The 6,920-nt window shown below is 32.3% G+C and overlaps 1 pseudogene; it reads right to left on the reverse strand.

Moving 5' to 3' along the window:
* Positions 1-1,157: 1,157 nt before the first annotated feature.
* LOC139494576 (uncharacterized) lies at positions 1,158-5,255 on the reverse strand (annotated as a pseudogene).
* Between the last annotated feature and the right edge of the window lie 1,665 nt (positions 5,256-6,920).

Here is a 6,920-nt window from a genome sequence, read left to right on the forward strand (position 1 = left end):
TATACACTAATATCTTGGCGAAAATATGCGTTTAAAAATTCCTCTTCATTATGCCTGAAGTCTGATGAGCTTTACGTATGGTAGTTTTGATTGGTGCGGCGATATTTTGTTACAATCAATCCTCTGATTAGCCACTACCATTTGTCAATGAACTCCTCTCCACACGAAAATCGAATGGTCCGTGCCTAATACACGAATGTGATTTGATAATTAAAAGATTATTATAGCTATTCGACTGGAATGTCGAAATCGGCGAAGTAGGATAAGCACAATTTTAAGTATGTCTTATAGTTAGAAGATACGTTACTTGCGTAAACATTCTTAAGTTTCGTTTGTAGTTTCAAACGTTCTTGTTAACATTGTATGACCTATAGAAGAAGAGTACTAGTACTCGAAGAATGATAATGTACAACACGCTTTTTATAACAAATACTGATACCAAAGGTTTGGTGTCTGTCCTTCAACTCATGGGATAGTCTTAGCCTGTAATTTAGTGGTTGACGTTTGTCATCTTTGTTCATATGTTTCATATTTGTTTGTTTTTTTCATTTTTTGTACATAAGTTAGGCAGTTAGATTTCACGTTTAAATTGTTTTACATTGTCGTTTCGGGGCCTTTTATAGCTGACTATTCAATATGGGCTTGGCTTATTGGTGAAGGCCGTAAGGTGACCTATAGTTGTTAATGTCTGTGTCATTTTGGTCTCTTGTGGATAGATGTCTCATTGGCAATCTTACCACATCTTCTTTTTTTTTATATTAAATGCGTGCACCAACGCACACGCTATATTGTAGTTCTTTATTTGAAAAAAAATGTGAATTTATCGACAAACTACTGTTGACACTTACTATGCGCCTGCAAATATATAGAAAACATTGTTTGTTTAAGTCACAAGTACATAATTGTCAGATATTTTTAGTTGAATAGAGAGACCCTTTTTACAAATAAAACATAATTATATACAGGAAACGTTTAATGATTTATTTATTTCAAAATCTAAAAAAGGCGTATAACCAAATAGATTTAGTTTTATTTCGACTGAATCAGCATCCACAATCCTCCGTATAAAGTTATAGTCTAGTGCCGTCCAAAAATTCAATAAGATTTACGTTTTTAGCTATAACTGCAGTGGTATTTGAATCTTCTGTAGGCTTTGATTAAAATATATTAATTAATATTGTCTCATATTTCAATATACAATTGTCACTGCTATCAGTTTTTATACCTCCCAGCAAACCAACTATTTCCCATGTTTCGCAGTAATTTTCAAATAGTTGTTCTATTTCTTCGAAAAGTAAAAAGTGGTCGCTTTTAAAGTCGAAAACATCGTCCGATTTGAACAAATATCGTCTCAGAATAAGCGGTATTAATCCACCCCCTAAAGTTGCTATGGCTTGATAAGTTCCGGGAATTCCTTGTGATTTACCGAAAGCTTATACGATTATTACAACAAATGTTAAGAAACAAAAAATCATCAGGAAACTTTTTTGTAATATTCCCATAAAGACCCAGGCGCTCGTAGTACCTTCATATGACACATTTTAAAGAATGCTTTTTCGTTTAAATATGGCTTAATTTTGGGGCCCTTTATAGCTTGTTGTTCGGTGTGAGCCAAGGCTCCGTGTTGAAGGCCGTACTTTAACCTATAATGGTTTACTTTTTAAATTGTTATTTGTATGGAGAGTTGTCTCATTGGCACTCACACCACATCTTCCTATATCTACTTACTATTTTCATCAAAGAACAAACATGGATATTTTGATTTTAGTAACACTTTGTTGCATGTATCGTCAAATTCAATTTCAAAATGTGATTTATTTGAACTTTCATTTGATATTTTGAATTGAAATGCAGAGTATTTTATGTCTTTTTTCATTCATGTCCAGTGAAGGATGTTTATTCAATATTGTCGACATCGCGATATCTACAATGTTAACACGATATAGTGTCAACATTGCTTACATTGTTTGAACCCTTATATAATGTATACATCGTTGACATCGCGATGTATACAATGTTAAAACGATGTTGTGTCAACATCGTTTACATTGTTTGAACCCTTATATATTGTTTACATCGTTGACATCGTTAACATTGCGATGTATACAATGTAAACACGATGTCGTGTCAACATCGTTGACATTGTTTGAACTCATATATATTGTTTACATCGTTGACATCGTTAACATCGCTGTCGTGTCAACATCATTTACATTGTTTGATCCCTTATATATTGTTTACATCGTTGACATCGTTAACATTGCGATGTATACAATGTAAACACGATGTCGTGTCAACATTGTTGACATTGTTTGAACTTTTATATATTGTTTACATCGTTGACATCGTTAACATCGTGATGTTTACAAGATTAACACGATGTCGTGTGAACATCGTTGACATTGTTTGAACTCATATATTGTAAACATCGTTGACATCGTTAACATCGTGATGTACACAATATTAAACCGATATTTAGTCAACTTCGTTAACATTGTTTGAACTCTTATATATTGTTAACATCGTTGACATCGTTAACATAGCGATGTATACATATAAGAAGATGCGGTATAAGTTCAAATGAGACAACTTCTTATTTAAGTTACATCTTTTATAAGTAAACCCCTATAGGTTTGTCATTAATACGGAGTTTTGGTTTTTATCGAGTAGCAAGCTATAAAAGGCACAAACAAACACTAGTGTTAAACTATTTGAACAGGAAAAATAAAGGTCTAATGTAAAAAACATGAAACCAAAAACACGTATGAACAATTCAACAAACGACAACTACTGAACGACAGATTCCTGACTAAGGACAGGTGCAAACAAATGCAGTTAGTTTAACGTTTATATACGTACCATAGACTCAATATAAAATATAAACACGATTTTGACACAATATTGTTAGCATTGTTATGTGAACAATTTAAACAGAAAGGTATTTATAAAAAAAAGAAGTGGTATGATTGCAAATAAGTAAAATTTCAAGTACATACATACTAACTGGCACATCTGTAGATAACCGTATGGCCTTTAACATTGAGCAAAGTTTATATGGCATAGTTAACAATAAAAGACGCCGACATGAAAAATGGAAAACAATTTTAACTATATAACTAACTGCTTAACCATGTTAACTTATTTGAAAAAAAAGAACGAAAAAAAATGTATATACAACAACAACAAGATTTTGACACTGTATTGTTAACATTAGATAGATAGTTTATTCTCATAAAACCATGCAAGTACAAAGGTTACAGGGAAGTTTACGATGTATACGATGTGAACGATGTAAACAGAAAGGTGTAGACACTATATATACAATATAAACACGATGTTGACACAATATTGTTAACATCGCGATGTATACGATGTGAACGATGTAAACAGAAAGGTATAGACTTTATATATATAAATACAATATAAACACGATGTTGACACGATATTGTCAACATCGCGATGTATACGATGTGAACGATGTAAACAGAAAGGTATAGACTTTATATATACACGATGTTGACACAATATTGTCAACATTGCGATGTATACGATGTGAACGATGTAAACAGAAAGGTATAGACTTTATATATATATATATACAATATAAACACGATGTTGATATAATATTGTCAACATCGCGATGTATACGATGTGAACGATGTAAACAGAAAGGTATAGACTCTATATATACAATATAAATACGATGTTGACACAATATTGTCAACATCGCGATGTATACGATGTGAACGATGTAAACAGAAAGGTATAGACTTTATATATATATATATATATATACAATATAAACACGATGTTGACACGTTATTGTCAACATCGCCATGCATACGATGTGAACGATGTAAACAGAAAGGTATAGACTCTATATATATACAATATAAACACGATGTCGACACAATATTGTCAACATCCCGATGTATACGATGTGAACGATGTAAACAGAAAGGTATAGAACATATTGATAGGATACAATGTAAACACAATAACGACACTATAAAGTTGACATTGCGATGTTGACAATATCGACAAAACATCGTGCACTGGACATAGTTCTCTTTTTTTTTTCTTTAAAGGTTTCAATAACTTGTTTCTGCATGTCAGAAACGGAAAAGTCAATCACAGCCTGACCAAATGTTTCATACTTTTTCTTGACATTACGTAGAGTATCATAAACATAAAACAAAAGCATACCCCTAAAAGTAACATACATTAAAACACTAGATGCATTTAATAGTATGCCTATCGTGAAATACATACCTATCTGGAGAAAAAAATATTCAACCTCCAAGCATATAACCATTGAAGATCCAATAGCCATGAAAACAATAATTAAAAATACTGAACGGAGTAAAAGGAGCAATGCATCCATACATTTACTTGTTCTCCATTTCTCCTTAACCATCTTCATAAAGGCATTTGCTTTGCCACATAACAAGGTCCATGATACCTTGAAAATTGGGATATATGTCAGTATAAACCTGATGATTACTAGAGGTGAAATTATTATAATATAGAAAGGACTTATTAAACACTCAATCAAACCTAGTGTTCTACAAGGTTTGACAAGTAACTGAACTAATTTCTTAGATTCTGTACTTAATTTCTTACTGTCATTGAAATTCGATTTTTGCATCGCCCATTTTATATATATTTTACTTAAAGGAACAAAGCAAATATTACAAACTCCATTGTAAAATATTAGGATAATCCAAATTTATTTTTCGCCAAAATTCTCCCTGTTATTTCTATCTTCCGACTCAAAAACATAAAAAAATAATATTCTGACAACCAATGGTATAAGGAGACACAATAGAAATATATGCTGCATAAGCGGCTGCAAGCATTTATGCCATACAAGACACTTACTGGTTTCTTTTTTACAATAATGAACTTTAAAAATGTCGGTATCACAGCAATCTTTCACATATTCGTGGTCTTTCACGTGGCATTTAATAAAAGTTCTATACAAATAATGGAATATCCCTGCGGGTACGTAGTCCGTTGAAACTGTGTTCATTTCTAGAATTTTAAGTTGTATTCCGTTTACCTCCATATGAAAATCCTGGTTGTCACTTAATATGTTTACCATGCTAATTTTTGTTTTCAATGGCTTTGCTATTTCATCACTCAGCCTTAATTTGAAGATTCGTTCAATTCGAAGTGTTATTCTATTTATACTTGCCTTATACCAAGATGTTGGTATTAACAATGGTGAATATAAGAAAACTATAATATAACAAATGTTCATACCCACTAGAAGGACGCCCATCCACTTATTTGTCTCTAATCTGTTGCAAACAAGCTCGCTATTGTTATGTACGGTGCAACAATTGTAGTAGAACGATGCTAGGCTATCCACATTTTCTGCATGCGTTTGACATAAACGAACAAGAGTACCATCATTTTTCTTTTGAAGCAATCCAAGATCACTTTTTACAATTTTGAGTAGTGTTAGTTGAAGCTCCCATTGTTTTAAACATCTTATTGGCATTATTCGTAATGGAATATGGACGTGTTCTACACCGAACATCAATGTTCCTATCGACAATTGTTCAAATTGAGGATGCATTGCTAGAAGTTCATTTCAAAATCCACCTATTGTTCGCACAATAGTTAGAATATTGTATATTGTATCATTTGGTCCATACGAAATTCTTGTGGTTCTATTTGATAAATAGAAATGTAGAAAGATAAGTTCCTTACCCTCAGCCACAAATGACTGGACTTGTTGTTTAATACCATCGTCAGTCATTTCGAAAGAACACCCATGACTTGGTATAGTGCTTAGTGTACCATTGGATACCATGAATGTTGGTTCAGGGGATATGCTATTGTTTAGGGTAACGTTAGAATAAATTGTCGAAATCTCAATTGATGTCTCCTGGTTGGTAGTTGATTTAGAAGACAAGTTGAACTTAACACGGCCTGTTAAGGTAGTGCTAGCAGATGTCAACTGTGACCCGTTGTCAAGCACGAGTAATACACACAGAATTCGTAAAACACGACTCATAATCTGAAATACATAAAAAAACACATTTTCTATAGTGTATTTCACGCTAAGAATGTTGAAATCTTGAAATCTTGATTCTTGGAAATGATGGTTAGTTATGAGCAATTATGGAAAAATTAAGGTATCTGGATGAATATTGGCTGATTAATTTTATATCAACTGGAATTTTTTGTTTTAACTGAATAAGTAACATTGGCGTACCAGTACAATTTAAGATCAAACTATAAACATCTCTTAAAACACATTCACTCATCAGATCGATGCAAAGCAAACATAAAAACGCAAAAGACACATCTTACAGATCTGATATTATTCACATTTACTGACAGAAAACTTTTCATTTTAATCATGCAGATAGTATACCGTCGCTTGGATTTGATTATTTTTATTAGAGTTATGGAACTTTTCTCTTTTCTGAAATGTTTTTAAGAAAAATGACATCTTGTCATGGCGACTTTCAAAACCATTTGTTTATAGAAATCTAGAAGAGTGCTTTTCCTTACAAGTTTTTGAACACACCATAGCCTAATATTGGATGAATTATAGGAATTTTACTTTTTATTAACTTTCGTCGTAACGACTGACACCTTGTATACCTAAGTCCTCTCACCCAATTTGATTGTATTCAACTATAAACATAGGTTAGCTGTCTCTTTGAATATTTACTATTCATAAAAAGTGTAAAAAACGCGCTTTTATTGAAAACCGCAGCGAGTAATACAGATTTTACTGTCCACTACAACTACTTATACTGTTGAACACGTTTCAAACCACACAAAGAACACTCGGAGTATTTTAAATCGACCTTTGTCTAATATGTATGTAGATAGTCTTTTTGTAAACATGTACGTACTGATTCATAAAGTTTGAAACAATGCTCAGATGAATAGTGTTT

The sequence above is a fragment of the Mytilus edulis genome, chromosome 11 (genome assembly GCF_963676685.1).
Source record: "Mytilus edulis chromosome 11, xbMytEdul2.2, whole genome shotgun sequence".
Taxonomy (NCBI): domain Eukaryota; kingdom Metazoa; phylum Mollusca; class Bivalvia; order Mytilida; family Mytilidae; genus Mytilus; species Mytilus edulis.